Here is a 17,382-nt window from a genome sequence, read left to right on the forward strand (position 1 = left end):
TTTCTGCGTCAGACAATACATCACCGTTAATACTTACAACAGTACAGGAAGAAGAGTGCAAAAGAAGAACTTAATAAGTGCATGTTGCCATAGACATATATTATGTACATATTTGTCATATTGCCTGAACTATTACTGTCACGATATATTTTCATTGTTATAACTACGTGCCATCACATATCGAGGTAATGAAGCACTGTCATGTTGCCGAATTCTGAGCTTACATTCCAAGAAATCTGACAAAAGAAAAAGGAAAAGAAACATTCTAAACGAGAATCGTTATTCATTTCAACCATTGAAAAATATGCGAAGAGCGAGCAGAAAGGAAATTACTCGTGAATTGGAACCGATTCACAAAATACGACGTTCCGGAGACTTAACATCACCATAATGCAGGTAAGATATATATGAGTTAAAAGAGTCAAAATTACAACCAAAATTATTTTATGTTATATGCCATTTTTATAAGCCCGAAAATAGAGAAGTGAGATACATTGAGGAGTATCGGAATACTTTTCATATTCGTTTCAAGTGTTGGTACAAGGCCAGTAATTTCCGAACAGGGGATAAGTCGATTACATCAACCTCTGTGTTCATCTAGTATCTATTTTATCGACCCTGAAAGGATGAAAGGCAAAGTCGACCTCGGTGGAATTTGAACTAAGAACGTAAGGACGGACGAACTGTCGCTAAGCTTTTTGATCGACGTGCTAACGACTCTGGCAACTCACCGCCTTAGAAATACTTCAATATTAACCGGGAAATGTGTGTGTGTGTGTGTGTGTGTGTGTGTGTGTGTGTGTGTGTGCATATGGGCGCAGGAGTGGCTGTGTGGTAAGTAGCTTGCTTACCAACAACAGTGGCACCTTGGGAAAATGTCTTCTACTATAGCCTCGAGCCGACCAAAGCCTTGCGAGTGGATTTGGTAGACGGAAACTGAAAGAAGCCTGTCGTATGTATATATATATATATATATATATATATATTGTGTGTCGATGTTGGTGGGTTTACGTGCCCATAACTTAGCGGTTCGGCAAAAGTGATTGATAGAATAAGTACTAGGCTTACAAAGAATAAGTCCTGGAGTCGATTTGCTCGACTAAAGGTGGTGCTCCAGCATGGCTGCAGTCAAATGACTGAAACAAATAAAAAGAATAAAAAGAAAAAAGAATATATATATATATATATATATAAAAAACACACACACACACACACACACACACACACACATGAACATATAAATAAATAAAAACTAATACAAACGAACACGTATTAACAGAGAATATAGGTGATACAAACACTCCCCATACACACATGCACTTACAAAAGACACAGACACATTGAAGGACACGCATGCGTAGACACATACAATAGGAATACAAAATACAAAATGGCTGATAGTTAGCAAGGTGAGACACACATAAGAAAGAAGAAGGAAACAAAGGACCACTGATGAGGTCACAGAAGTGTGACGAAAGAACTCTGGCCGAAATAAGATTAAGATTAAGATTAATGTAATATAAAGCTGAAAAAAAAAAAAAAAAAAATAATTAACACCAAATATACAGTGCGTGTGTTTTTATTGGCTAAACTGGCAACATGACCATCCCCAAGTACAACAATATATATATATTTATATACATACATATTCACGTATATATATATATATATATATATATATATATATATATATATATATATATACATGTATATATGTAAATAACATATATGTATATATACATACATAATATAAATATATATAACATAAATATATATACATACATAATATATATATATATATATATATATATATATATATATATATTATATGTATATGAGTATTTTCTGACAGAAAAGTTAAGGACAGATACAATTTACATTATTATGGTAAAAGTAAAATTAGACAATGAGTTAACATACTCCGCACTTAACATAAAAGTTGGAATATCCAGAAGATGCTACTTCACATACCACAACTTGCAGGAGAAATATATTCATTTTCTCACTGACAGCGTTAAGCACATACTTTAGAAGAAAGCAGCACAAGTACAGGAATAATGAGGAAGAAGAATAAATCATGGGTCGCAGACACCACCCAAGACCTATGCAATATAAGACGAAAACTAAAGAAGACCAAGAGAAAAAACCTCCATCCATCAAACAATAAGACATAAATGAAATATATAAATAAATGGTGAAATAAAAAAAAAGAATGTTTATGCAACCCGTACGGTAATGTTATAGATGGAATTAGTGAAAGCAACAGCGAAGCAGCTTTTAAGACTCTAAAGGTGCTGATAAGATCTCAACAGCCAAGAGCTGCTGTTATTGAGCGCAAAGAAAGCACTCTTCTCAAATACTAATGTGCTGAATTGAGCACCATAAAGAATGCTGTAATAACAAGCTAAATGTTAACAACAGTACTCTAACACCAACAGAAACATAGAAACAGGAACTATTCCATTACCTTAAAGAATATTTCGAGGAAATAGATTTTATATTAAAAATCGGAAAATGATTAGTGCTTAATAGCATGGTGACATAACTTTTAAGTGACACAGAAACAAACCCTTCATTAGTTACCACAATCCACCAAAAGTATACGAATTAGACGCAGCTGAAAGTTAGATCAGGTCTTAAGAATAGATGCAAGAAACGACATCGAAATCTTTCAAGCAATAGCTTAAACATTTACTAACTTGCAGCCAGAGTGACGGCACTGCTTTATTTCATTCATCATTTCCGGATTTATTGCAAAACCTGGAGCGTTAGGTCCTACATTCTCCACAGCAATTATGAAACTTTTCTATGGCCGCTCCTGTGGACTAATTGTTGTTATTACAGACCTTTGCATGTTTCTTCGGATATCAAATATAGCTCTATAGTTGAATCAGTCGCAAGAGAAAGTAATAGGCTAGGGATTTTTTCCACATACACTCCATACAAAGACAGAAGAGATATCGATAAAAAGCTGTGATCACTAACGTGATCTTCGCTAGAATTTCTTCACTCCTGCACGAACGCTTGTCACCGGTGTCCGTATATTTCAATTTCAATAGCAACATCGACCAAATTATAGAAGCTCTGTTCAGAGAAAAGCATAACAGTTCTCCTGAACATCCACTTTGAAGACATTTGAAAAGTCTGTTGTTGAAAGACGTAATTTCTCATGTAGTTCAACAGCTTCTTAGAATATACTATGTGTATAAGGGGAAACAATAAGACCATTTATTTCTGTTTCCTACGGAAGACAGTCACTTTCCAATTTATGGCAATGGAAATTTAACGGCGGAAATGAGTCAGAGTTATGTTATTTCATCAACAGTGGATTTTAAGGGCTCAGAATTCTTGGAATGGAAATCAAATCAGAATGTAACAAATTTGTTAAAAGCAATCAACATAATTCTGAACCTAAAACAACTTGATGTAAAAGGAAACTACATATGGTTATGATTAAATCTGAGAAAGAGTCCCAACACGAGCATTGAAAAAAAAAATGATTAGGGCTTTGTTTCATGTGCCATTTGAAAATGACGCAAGAAAACATTTGTGTATATGTATATGTGTGTGTGTATATATATATATATATATATATATATATATAAAAGGAAGAAGAGAGAAGGAAGAGAGATCGGTATATGCTTATAAATATCCATTTGCGTGTATTTATGTGTCTATGTAGCTAATTTTGTTTAAATTATACAAATTATATAAATTATAAATTAAAGCATAATTTATAAATTATATAAATTACACAAATTACCTGAGGTCATAAATGTCTTTCACTCTTTTTGTCTAAGTCTTATGTCTGGCTGTAATAGAGGGAGAACAACGTTATGCTGGTGATGCCCATTGAGTCAAAAGCACATGCTTACAGACGTTCTCTTGTCTCCAGAAAAAACACAGATTCATTTAGTTAAAGACATGCAATTTCAGGAAATTGACTGTCGATTACTTAAGATTACCTTCCCTTCTAATTTAAAGTCGCTTGCAGTTGCCGTTAATATTTTGTTTACCTTCTCTCGAAGCTAAAATAGTTTCAGGAAATCAAGTATTTATCTTGTATGATATTTAATAACTATCAATAAATGTGATAAGATATGAAAATTATACATCATTATAAAAGCTTAGTGTGTATTCTTTTTGTTTCAGACTAAATAAATTTAGATTTATAAATCAGATAATGGCTATCGACCGAAATACAATCATAACCCTCCATAAAGGAGGCAATAGTAATACAGCTATAGCAAAAAAAAGCTTAAAATTAAATGAACAGCCTGAAAAATTGTCAAGAAATTTCAAGAGACTGGTTTTACCGTCGATCGACCCAGACGTGGCTGAAAAAGAAGTGTGCGAAGCTCTCAGTTTATCAAAAGTACCAGAGAAAAGATACGGCGAAATCCTTGTCCTTCCATCAGAAAACTGATTGCCACAGCAAAAGTAAGCCGAACATCGAAGTATCGAGTGCTGAAGGAGTATCTCAGGACCCACTCCTACAAGATAATCCGCTGTCGTGAGCTCACGCAAGTTTATAAGGCCATAAGACGGGAGAGAAAAACATTCCGTCGTTCATAGGCAAGGATGTATGGCCCTCAAGATGCCCTGATCTCAACCCTTTGGATTTTTCTGTTTGGTTTCATTTTGGAGACGAGGGTCTCGAGCACTCCTCATGCTTTGCTCGACGCTCTGAAGGCAAAACTGTGCAAGGAATGGGCTTCGATTCCGCAAGAACAGCTGCGTGTGAAGCACTCGCACTAAGACTTAAGGCAGTGATTCGAAACAGAGGCGGTCACATCGAATAAATGTGGTAGTGTCCTTTCTGAGTATATATGAGTATGTAAGTCCTTTCGCTCAGACCCGAAATATGACAATATTTTGCTTGGCAAAATTGAAAAAAGTTGGTTCTCTTAATTTGGAGATACCCTGTATATGTCACTGTATCGACCAGACTATCGAATATAATCATACATCGCTAGTTACAATGCGCTTCCTCACATTGATTTAGCTTTTGAATGATGCCACTCAGCTGGCTAGGCCAGCAGGTATGTGTGTGTGTGTGTGTGTGTGTGTGTGTGTGTGTGTGTGTGTGTGTGTGTGTGTGTGTGTGTGTGTGTGTGTGTGTGTGTGTGTGTGTGTGTGTCGTACGCAAAGGATTGTTATATATCCTTCAGAGATATCATCTTTGACCTTCCATTATACTGAATCTTCCTTGTTTCAGAGTAACGAATCATTACAGTAAAAACTGAAACAGAGATGTAGTGTTTGTTAACCATATTTTTATCAGCGGCTTCAATGCAATGTTAGTAGATAAAGTATTATCGGTGGTCATCACGTGAAATTAATAAATTGACCGATAAACATGTAAATAAATGAATATATTTTTGAGAGAGGGTTAAATTAAGCAATGGATTAGACAGATAGATCGACAGATGGTGAACAGAAAAACAGACAGACAGATAGATTTCATTCATGTTTAGAGTCTGCTTTTAGTTTATAGTACTATTTCTCTCATCCATCTGTTCTATAGAATTTCAAGAAATATTCGTTTTATTACGCTAGAAAACTCTTTAATTATTCTCTAGTAGCCATAACCGACGGTGTTAGCAGCATTCTTGCCAATATTGTAAATTCTCTAGATATGTCCAAGAGAGCTTAATTACCAGAGACGTCATAAAATCTAACAGAAAACAATAATTGGCATTAATGTTTTGCTTTTTTTCACGTTGCTTCGCAGAAATATAATCAAGCTTTCTCTTTGTTGAAGTAGATTTATTGCTTTCGATATAACTGCAAATCTTGTCTATTTTGCTAAGAAAATAATATATTGTGCCAAGGACCTGAGGGCCACAACTTGTTTCCGCTTTTTTGGCGTGAAAAAAAATGAGAGATAAATCTTCCCGTCTATCATAGATAGGCACCTAAAGCCCTTCATTGGCATTTCTGAATGCAGCTACGACTGGTGGTACTCTGAGAATAGCAGCTCCTTTTATCGTTTTTCATGTCGTTGCTCTTACCACCTTCTCTGGGTTTAAAGCACTCATATGGTCTTTACTGTCACAGAGGTAGCAGCTAAAATTTCTGCTTTGCACCGGTAGTTTCAAGGTTTATACATATATATTTGAAATAAATACAAAAGCATGTGTAGAAGAAGAAGAAGAAGAAGAAGAAGAAGAAGAAGAAGAAGAAGAAGAAGAAGAAGAAGAAGAAGAAGAAGAAGAAGAAGAAGAAGAAGAAGAAGAATGAGGCTCGTGTTCACTTTTGTGGTCTTCTATAAATAGATCATTGATCTTTAGGAGTCACTAGGACATATACTTTTACGGTGCAATGCCTTTCTGTGTTGTACCACGATAGTGGACACGAGCTATATATATCAATGTTCGTTTCTGTAATCTTTGCAAAGCACCATCAAGTAAAAGGGAAACGAACATTTGAATATATGTGTAACCCACCAGCACATATTTTTCGTATTGTCTTCAGTTTTGAAAAGTGTATATACGGTTCTGTTGGTTCTAACTCGGCCGATGGAGAAAGTGTTGTCCACACATCGGTCAGGGTTGTTGTTGTTTTTAGGGCATAGTGAAGCTCTGTCAGTTTAAAGAAAGATTTGAGTATATAAGTCCTTTTTTTTTTCACTTCTGCAATGTATTCTAAAAACAAAACATTGTTCTTTACATCATATCTCTCTCGTACCTTTTTTCTTTTCTAAGGGTTGTTCTATACCACATAACTCTTTTCGACTTGCAATGTTGGTAAAATTCCTACTATTGTTACTAACATTATAAAGAATAGATTTTTTTTCTCATTTGTTGAAGTCTGATTGTTTGGTGTATCTGTTTGCTGTGGTCGTTAATTTTCTTTACTTTTTGTCATTTTATGTTATCGAATAATATTTTTTCATTTTTTTCTTTTTTCATTGGGATGTGATAGTTGGTATCACGTTTGTGGATATTGCATTTCACTGGTATCTCATAAGAAGAAAAACTTAACAATTGGTGAATAAACAATTTTTAAACTTAAATAAATGTCTACAAAACAAAAATTTCCTATGCCGCAAAGCAATGATAAGCAGGCGTCCAGAAATCCATTGTAATTGACGATGAAACTTTTTCATTAAACAAATCATTTTTTGGTCATTTTTGGAGCTGGCACCGGGGGATTTCTGAAGATAAAAGTTTCTAGGCTCTGCTGATGACGTTACTGCTTCAGTTACTATTCCGCTCTCTCTCTCTCTCTCTCTCTCTCTCTCTCTCTCTCTCTCTCTCTCTCTCTCTCTCTCTCTCTCTCTCTCGCTTTCTCTCTCTCTCTCTCTCTCTCTCTCCTCCTCCTCCTCCTCCTCCTCCTTTCTCAGCTTTTCAAGGCAGAATATACTCAAGTGGCTCTTACTGCTACATATATACCAGCTAGATTCTGTGCCTTTCACAACCAGTTTTATCGCTTTTCTTTCTGCACCCTTAATGAAGTACATCTCTTAGATCGATTTGTGACCTCCATATCCACACTGAGACCACAAGTCCACCTGCCATTTCATTGTCACTTCAGTATTTGCCACTTGTTCGTACTTTGTTACAGAGATGACAACGATTCAGAAGTCAATATCACTACCAGTATTTCTAACTGTGATCCTTGTTTCGCTGACCCATATATTGCGACACAAGCCTTTGAGGCATCAGTTCAGTTTGTCACTTTGCTCGTTCTCCGTCTTGAAGACCAGACATATAAACCCATAAGCCCTTCACGGTCAATGGAACTACGGTATTCTATGTATCAGCCAGAGCTTCTTTTAACTGCTCTTTTGAAGATATACTGAAACTCTCTCCGGCTTTTTGAGAGGCAGATTTATGTTGCTAATCTAATCTTTTTCTTCGATAAAAGCATCAGACAAAAAGGTAGATTGTGTAATAAAGCTGTTCCACATTTTTTCAAGAGATGACCTATATTCACAATTACTTTTTCGTAGGTAACTTGGGAAAAATATTAACCACCTTCGTTACTGTGTTCATTGTTCGTTGCCATTTGGGTATATAACATTCCCCGAAGTAGTGCGAATCGTCTGCGTTTACATGTTTAGGCATTGCACTTTTCCTTCTGTTTCTAATTTTTTTAAATCCATGTTTTTAAACAAAAACATGAATTAAAATTCCCAGGAGTGTAATCACCAGAAGAAAACAAGCCATTACACGAACAAACTAATATTTAAAAACAAAATAGATCAAAAACATCCAACAAACTTATTTTTTCAGCTCAAAGTAAAATGGGTGGATACTCAAATGTTCCAACCCGTAACAATAATTAAAAAATAAATAAATAAGTAAAGTACAGACACGGTAAATAAAATCCTTCAACGGAATGCTGCTGGAAACACTTCCACTCTCCTTGAACATAATAATTATTTCAAATTTTTGCCACAAGAGCAGCTTGTGGGATTTGGGGATGAATCGATTACATCAATCCCAGTGTTCAACTGGTACTTATTTTATCGACTCCGGGAGGATGAAAGGCAAAGTCGACCTTGGCGGAATTTGAACTAAAAACGTAGCGATGGGCGAAATACCGCTAAGCATTCCGTCCAGCTTGCTAACGATTCTGTCAGCTCGCCGTCTTCTCCTCGAACACAATAATAATAATAATAATAATAATAATAATAATAATAATAATAATAATAATTTGGCCTTAATAATAATAATAATTTGGCCTTGATAAATGTGCAAAAGCTACCTTTATCAAAGGAAAAGTGACAAATACATCTAATGTGAACCTTGACCAGCAAAATGTCATAAAAGAGTTAGAACCAGCGGAGAGCTACAAATACCTAGGGGTAATTGAAGGGGACAATATCAAGCACTCAGTAATGAGGGAAAGGATCAGAAGAGAATGTTATCGCAGGGTGAGAGCAATACTGAAGACAGAGCTGAACGCGAGAAACAGGATCGAAGTGATCAATGCTCTAGCCATACCAGTCGTGACTTACAGTTTCAACATCGTTAACTGGTCAATTACTGAAATATGTAATGTTGACAGAAAAATACGAAAACTGTTGACAATGCATAGAATGCACCACCCTAAGGCAGATATAGAACGTCTTTATCTGCCAAGAAAAGAAGGAGGCCGAGGACTTTTACAGCTGGCATTATCAATGAAGGTAGCCACAATTGGCCTAGACACCTATCTGAAAAACTCTGAGGACTGGATGCTAAAACTTGTCTTAAAATATGAAAGCAAGAAAGCATCTTACTCAGTAACAAAACAGGCAAAGGAATATCTAAGTGAATTCCAATTGCAACAAATTCAAGAATTAGACGAACTAGAAACACCTGCAGAAAAAGCTAAGCGCTTGAGAACCCGTGCTAAAATTTCTGCCTTAGCTATTATGACTGAAAAATGGCATGGAAAACCTCTCAATGGCAAATACCCAAAGAGAGCGAATAATGCAGATATTGACAAAGCCCTTACCCACCAATGGTTAATGGCCTCTGGCTTGAAATCAGAAACAGAGGGCTTTATCATAGCAGCCCAAGATCAATGCCTACCTACAAAGAACTACCAGGCCAACATATTAAAGAACGGCAGCTCCCCATTATGTCGTATATGCCAACAACAAAATGAGACCATCGATCATGTTGTCTCCATGTGCAGTCTGCTTGCGCCTACAGAGTATCTCAACAGGCATGATAGAGCTGCACAATATATTCACTGGGTAATATGCAAAAACCTGGACTTGCCCCATGATAAAAACTGGTGGGAACACAAACCACCCCCAGTACTTGAAAATGATCACATTGCACTCCTCTGGAACTTCACCATTCAAACTGACAGAAAGATAGACGCAAATAGGCCAGACATCATACTGAAAGACTTCAGACAAAAATCATGCCTCCTCATTGATATGACTGTCCCAATCGATATAAACGTATCTGTCAAGACCTACCAAAAACTGAGCAAATATAAAGATCTTGAAATAGAAATTAGCAAAATGTGGAATCTGAAGACGAAAACAATACCTATTGTCATAGGTGCCCTGTGAATGACAGCGAAACGGGCTGATTACTACCTAGATCAGATTCCAGGAAACCCCAAAATGGCTGAAGTTCAAAAGATAGTGCTCATGGGAACTGCCCATATCCTACGTAAAATACTGTCTATGTGATCTCAAATTTTAAAGCAAACACATAATTTTCTTATGGTTCCTTAAACATTCACCTGAACAAAACTGTACAAATCCAAATATATGGTACCCTAGGCATAACACCTACATGAACTTCTAACTTGTTGTCTCTTGAGGTCTCTGGGTGAGACTTGGATCCAACTTGTACAAATGCAAAACAAAAGTCAAACATAAAATAATAATAATAATAATAATAATAATAATAATAATAATAATAATAATAATAATAATAATAATAATAATAATAATCCTTTCTACTATAGGTGCAAGGCCTGAAATTTGAAGGGAGGGGACTAGGCGATTACATCGATCCCAGTACTCAACTGGTACTTAATTTATCGACCCCGAAAGTCGACCTCGGCGGAATTTGAACTCAGAACGTGAAGAGAGACGAAATACCGCTAAGCATTTCGCCGGCGTGCAAACGATAATGATAATAATAATAATAATAACAATAGTAAAGCAAATATTCTGCTCAGTACCACAGATTTGCTTTTCAGTTGTTTGACCTTAACCAGTTGAATGTCCTTTAGTAGCTGACGATATGTGCATCTCTGATTACGGGCAGAAGTAGTAGGAGAGCATCATAGTCATGTGTTGAGAGGAATTCTTTGGGGTTTGGATAATATTATGCTATTTTTAAATGAAAATATAATCAAAATAATTCAGTTGAAATGCCTCGATCAATAAAAGTAAGTTTTAAATAAAATAGTGAAACCAAATATTTAACGGTTGAAATTCATTTTGAAATTAGTTTTTATCTAAATTTATGTAAAATGAAGTTTCCCAATGAGTATGTATGAAGCCTAAAAACTTTTTTCGTCATTGTAGACCTTCTAGGAACCAAAATATAAAAAGAATTTCCCTGCTGCACAGAGGAAACTTGGAGACAAAAGATCTTATATTTATTCTTGGAACTAAATTTAGATCATTTGATAATAACGTGATGTGAAGTTATTTTAAGCAGCAAAAACATGGTTTACAAACCAACCATATTAGACAGACAATGAATTCTTCTATCTATGTACATTCATAGATATAACAAAACTTTTAAACCTAATTATACGGCTAAAATATGTTATCAAAATTGGTGGTTAATCTTTATCATCTATTATTCACTGACGAAAATTTACTGGATATTTTCACTTCACCAATTTACAAATAAGGACTTGTTAGATATCTAGTCCAAATGGCTTTTTTAGCTTATCAAAATTCTTCAACGAAATCTGTGTTTTACAGCAACACAGGAAAATGGGTTAAGTTTTTCGTACCGCTGGATTCTTGATGTCTAAAAGGAAAGTTCAGTTGATTAAACTAGCTAACAGCAATGTTTCGTGTTCTTAACCATACAGTCAACATTAACGCTTGTCAAGTTTTGTTAATGGATTGAGAAAACGTTTAAACGAACGAGTCTGAAAACGCGGACAGGGTTTAATTTATGTCTAGAATGTTTTATTAACGCTTAACCAAGTTGAAATAATTGAATAGCAAGAGTAGTAATTTACTCTGTTCCTTCGGGTTGTTGTTGCAGGTATTCTGTAGAACCACAACAATTTTTTTTTTTGTGATTGTTTTATTAACAATACTCGTCTTAATCGTATTGAATGCGTTTTATATTTTACTATTGGGAAGATAATATAAAAACGAAAATATTAGAAAATTCAAATCAGGAATGTTGATATTATTATATATTTCAGTTTGTTATATAAAACATTACAGCTAATTATTTATTTGCATAATTATTTATTCACGCGTGTACATTATAGACCACACACTTTATCACTGACGCACTTATCTTTCCCCCACCCCCATTCCCTCACATCTTCTCTCTCTCTCTCTCTCTCTCTGTAATCCATCTTCTGTTACTATTACGCTGTACCCTTGACCAAGCCTCTCCAACTGTCCGGGAAACTTGATTATAAATAGGTACTGCAGGGTTGTAGTAACTATTCCCTGTTTTCTTATTGTAGTAACTATACATTGTTGTTTGTGTGCACTATTAAACAACGAATCCCTATACGAACCAATGAAGGAGCGTCTACATAGTTGCTCACCTTGCTAGAAATAGCAACCAAATCTCCAGTAAATCATACATTACTATCTTAGCACTTTCTCTTGGATCGACCGTTCCTACCAGATCGCACGTCTTGCTGAGCTTTTTTTTTTTTGTCCCATTCTCTGGTGTGTGTCTCTCTCTTTTCCTTCTACACATCAAATGAGTTACGTCCAACTTCTATACAGATAACATGAGACTCTTCATTCCTCCCTAATCTTCTCTAACCATGCTTCATTCATACGCTGTCTGGACACCGGACCCCAAACCTGCATAGGTTCCATCTTTCAGTGAGGCCATACCAAGTTTGCTTCTTTTAACAGCAAAGCAAAACTCAATCACTGACCAAATTAATCACCGACCACCACCCCCTATAAACATGAACGGTACTTAGCCTTCGTAGTCGCTCCAAATACTGGACCTCACTATCGCCAAGGTTCTCTCCTGGCAAAAACACATCCTTCGCACAGCATCCCCAAGACTAAACTTTTTCATCAGAGCCAGAAGATATTTCAGTTCCCCTAATTGCTAACATTGTATAAAGTTCAAGTGAGGCCCATAATGGGATCTGCTCCTACATGTGGTACGGTGCTGCTACTGCTAAGCACATTAACGTCTAAAATCGTAACCACAGAAGGGCCACCCCGCTGATTGGTACTCCTTCACTAACGAAAATACTCCAACCTCTGGTCCATAAGCATGCTGTCTCCTTTCTCTGTTTTTTTTCTATCGCTACTATACTGGCTTTTGTTCCCCGAAGTCAGCAGATCTCCTACCCCAACCAGTCAGGCCCCACTGACTCACACGTTTCTCCAACTCTCGTCACCCTTGGTGTGTCCAACCCCGTTTCCCGCACTAGCTAGTGTAGCTAATATTTCATGTCTATAGTATCGGCCTTCTGGAACCTTCTCCTTGCTCATGTCTTTTTTACAGATGTTGACCTGCAATAGCTCAAACGGAACATTAGCGTCATCAACCTCACCAGTCTCGGTGGGCCTGAAAAAGTCATAGGCTCAGCCTTTTCCTCCAGACTCAGGAGTGAAGTAAATTACCAACTGGAGGAAGAACCAGAGAAATATTAATAATGTAGTTATGTGCAAAAGCTTAAATTGTTCCTTATGTGTAGAGTCAAATCTGGTACTGTTGGATTGCTCTGCTTGAAGGAAAAGCTATTGCAATGCTCTTGTGTTGTAAAATATCACAATATTTTTGACAGAAATGCCTCGTAACGACTGGTGTTCTAGAAAATTAGCGAAATGTAATTTGAATTAACAGAACTAGTTGCACTTAAATGTAACCAGAGATTCGAATAACGAGGTGAAACCATAGAGATGTAGATAGATATGAGTCGGCTAATCATTTTATAAAACCTTGGGGAAAATATATTACCATTATGCTTAATATAGATATTTTCATGAAACAGAAGCCTTATCTTCTAATGGTAAACGACTGTAATTTCCTTTGAGACTCAGAGTTCTTGTACACCTTCGATCTTTCGATTTATTCTTTTACATATCATGTTACCAATTTCTATATAATTAACGAACGCTCTTTTGAACCAAGAGGAGTCAAATACCCCTCAAATCACAAGCTATCGTCTCAAAAAAAAAGAAGAAACGAAAACAGATTATATAATGTAGTGCTAGATGTCCTCCAAAATAACAGGATGGTCCTAGTTAAAATACTACTGATCGCAGATTTGCTTGAACAGGGCTGATCTGGGGTTTAAAACAACTAGAACATATTTTATCGACCCTGAATGGGATGAAAGTATTGGCGAGTTCGTTATTTATTTAGAATGTAAAGCGACGTAACTAATGACATGAATCTAATCAACTTCTCTACTATTTTTGTCAGCCTAATCAATTAATATTTAAGATTAGTGCACACATATCATCTTTTTTTTTTCCTATAGAGATACTTGGTGACACTAAACAGAGGAATTCATTGCTAAAATCTGAAGAATAGCTTCAGTGGAATGTCTCTTTGAATCAGTTCAGAAATCGAGTGGAATAATTGATAGAACTCACAAAAAACTGCCCTTCATCTGATTTTTTACCAGTCATTGTAAGGATATATATATATATATAAACAAATATATATATATATATATATATATATATATATATATATATATATATATATATATATATATATATATATATATAAACAAATAGTAAATGGGTATATGCATATATACGTACAGGTATGTGCATACCGACATCCACCTGTATGTATAGGTGCATATCTGGGTACAGGACAATGCAAACAAAACGTAGACGAGAAAACACACAAGCCACATAGAGAACATTCTACTTCATCAGCTACCCCCGTTTTAACACCGGCGTTTCGAAGAGCTGGGCAGGACGCATCGTTAAAACGGCTCTTCCCATGGACCGCAGATTAAATTTGCATACGCAAATTAAATCTTGCCATGGAGGAATGTAGTGGCGGACAAAAAACAAGACAGGAAAACAAACAGAAAAGGCTTTACGGCCAGATATATATATATATATATATATATATATATATATATATATATATATATATACGTACGTATGTACCTATGTATGCATGTATGTATGTATGTATGTATGTATGTATGTATGTATGTATGTATGTGTGTGTGTATGTATACTAGCTTAAAAGTCGCACTCTGTGCAGACTTTTAAGCTAGCTCCTGCGGAGTGTTAATTGGGTCTGTGGCCCCAAACTAAAGAGGTCTAAATAGCATAACTATAATACGTCTGTAATGACTATATGCGCTGGTGGTGTTTGGTCAGAGGTTAAGTACGGAAGAGAATTAATTCTGTAATGCAATCATTCTATTGTTCCAGTCCCAAGTCGAATTCCAATTGTTGATCTCTGACGACCAAGCTTTATTTGCTAGAAATAGCAGCCCAAACGCTTTCAAATCAGATCTCAAAGCTGGTTGTTCAAGAACCAAATGGAGGGCAGATTTTCAACCCCGGGATCATGATGATTTCAAAAAGATATAATATGTAGGGTGGCGAGCTGGCAGAAACGTTAGCACGCCGGGTGAAATGCTTAGCGGTATTTCGTCTGCCGTTACGTTATGAGTTCAAACTCCGCTGCGGTCGACTTTGCCTTTCATCCTTTAGGGGTCGATTAAATAAGTACAAGTTACGCACTGGGGTCGATGTAATCGACTTAATCCCTTTGTCTGTTCTTGTTTATTCCCTCTATTTTTAATCCCCAGAGGGCAATAAAGAAATAAAAAGGTATATGTCTATGTAGAGCAAATAAATCGCAGTCGAACAAAACTCTAATGACAATCCCATCATTTTTCTATCAGCAACTATATTGTTCAATATAGCTTTTATTAAAATTGTTGGGGGTGGTTTATTAATTTTGGCTGTTACTTTCAGCAGTTTCAGTACCCATAAGTCAACTCGCGGCTAAACAAAATTGGACAATTTTTCCTCTACGATCTTCCCCTTCGCTTCCTTCTCCCCCTGTCTTACAGCATCTATTTCATATCTTCAAAGTTGGTAGTTGAAGTAGCAGGACAAGTAAGTTCATCGGTCGCCTTTAAAGACACTGTCAGAGATTTGGGAAGGGTGACAGAGAGTGAGGTTTTGGTTACATATATACATATCGTCATGTTAACATTATTATTAGATATAGCAATTAACCTATATTTGCATTATTATACAATAGCCAAATAATTACCATTATTAAATTACCTGTTTTATTATGTTTGTGTGTGCGCGCGTGTGATGTGCATTCTATGTATATATTTGTATCAAATTTTTTATTTGTCTTCAGTATATTGTATAACGTCTTTATCCCCATCTCTCCTTTTAATATAACTGCAAATATCTACGTACCCACAAGTCTTGTAAGCCCTTTTTGAATCATCGTTTGTATGTAAAAGGGACCTGGTGGCATATGAAAGTATTAAATGACCTCTTATCAAGTTTTAATTTGTGCGCGCGCGCGCGCACACACACACACACACACACACACACACACACACACACACACACACACACACACACACACTTACTATCAAATTTATTATCACAGATTTTATATAACTCATATTTCAGACACGATTCATTGCAATATTACTGTCTGTCAAGTTTCTGAACAAGTTTCTATGTAAGGATCGTTATTTAGTTTTGGATCTTGTAATACTGTACGAATTGTTTTCTTTATCATATTAAAATAGAAATCCCAGCAGGAATTTTCGACGTCACTCTGCTAGTAAAGTTTACATCTGTTACGCTTGGCTTCGAACTCAAATTCAGTATCTGCTCACAGTCATTTTCTGCAGCAACGATTTTATTTCCTCAAAGATGAAATATATTTTTAATGACAACAACAGGGCGTGTTTGTAACTAGAAACTTTAAATATTTAGATAAACTCTTGTTTCCTGCATCACAAGTCTTTGATTACAGTGCACTAATAAACACCGAATTTCAAAATGCTGTTGAATATATCTGACATATTTTCATGACAGTTCTTAGACAAATTCGCCGTTTGAACTAGCGTCTTACATCTGTCACTTTTGAAACACAACAGAACGCCACATTTGCCAACTATCATAAGCCATAGGTATTTCAACTGAGTTTGCCCTATAGTTAAGCTGGTGTTAACATATTTAATGTATGGCACATCAAAAAGCTAACAGTGAGGAAAAAATAACATCAGCCAATGACTAATATTACTTTGATGCTTTCGGTGAACACGAGAGATAATTCCGAGCATGTTTCGACTGTATTAGCCCTTTCCAATGAAGCATACATTTCGCTGTACTTACTGAGGTTGTAATGAAAGGATTGCTAAGTAAATATAAAAGAATGTACACTTATTGATAGATAAAAATAAAAGTTCTCAAGAGAATATATTATTCGTAGACGTCATCCGCACGCACGTATATTATTATGTTAACTTCATTACTTCGACGGACACAAAACTTCGGTGTGTACGGTTTAAGTCTATGCTTCACTGATAAAATCAAATAAGATGTAAATATGTCTCGAGATGTCTCCCGTACTAGCCGATAAACTCGCAATAATGTTAGTTAATGTCTTTTTGTTCCCCCGCCGTGAAATTATTTCATATTAACATATTTAATGCTCCTTGCTTTTAAAATATTAACACTAACTCTATTTTTTATTATTTGATTGAGCCTTGATA

This window comes from Octopus bimaculoides, chromosome 5, assembly GCF_046866305.1.
Source record: "Octopus bimaculoides isolate indiv1 chromosome 5, ASM4686630v1, whole genome shotgun sequence".
Classification (NCBI taxonomy): domain Eukaryota; kingdom Metazoa; phylum Mollusca; class Cephalopoda; order Octopoda; family Octopodidae; genus Octopus; species Octopus bimaculoides.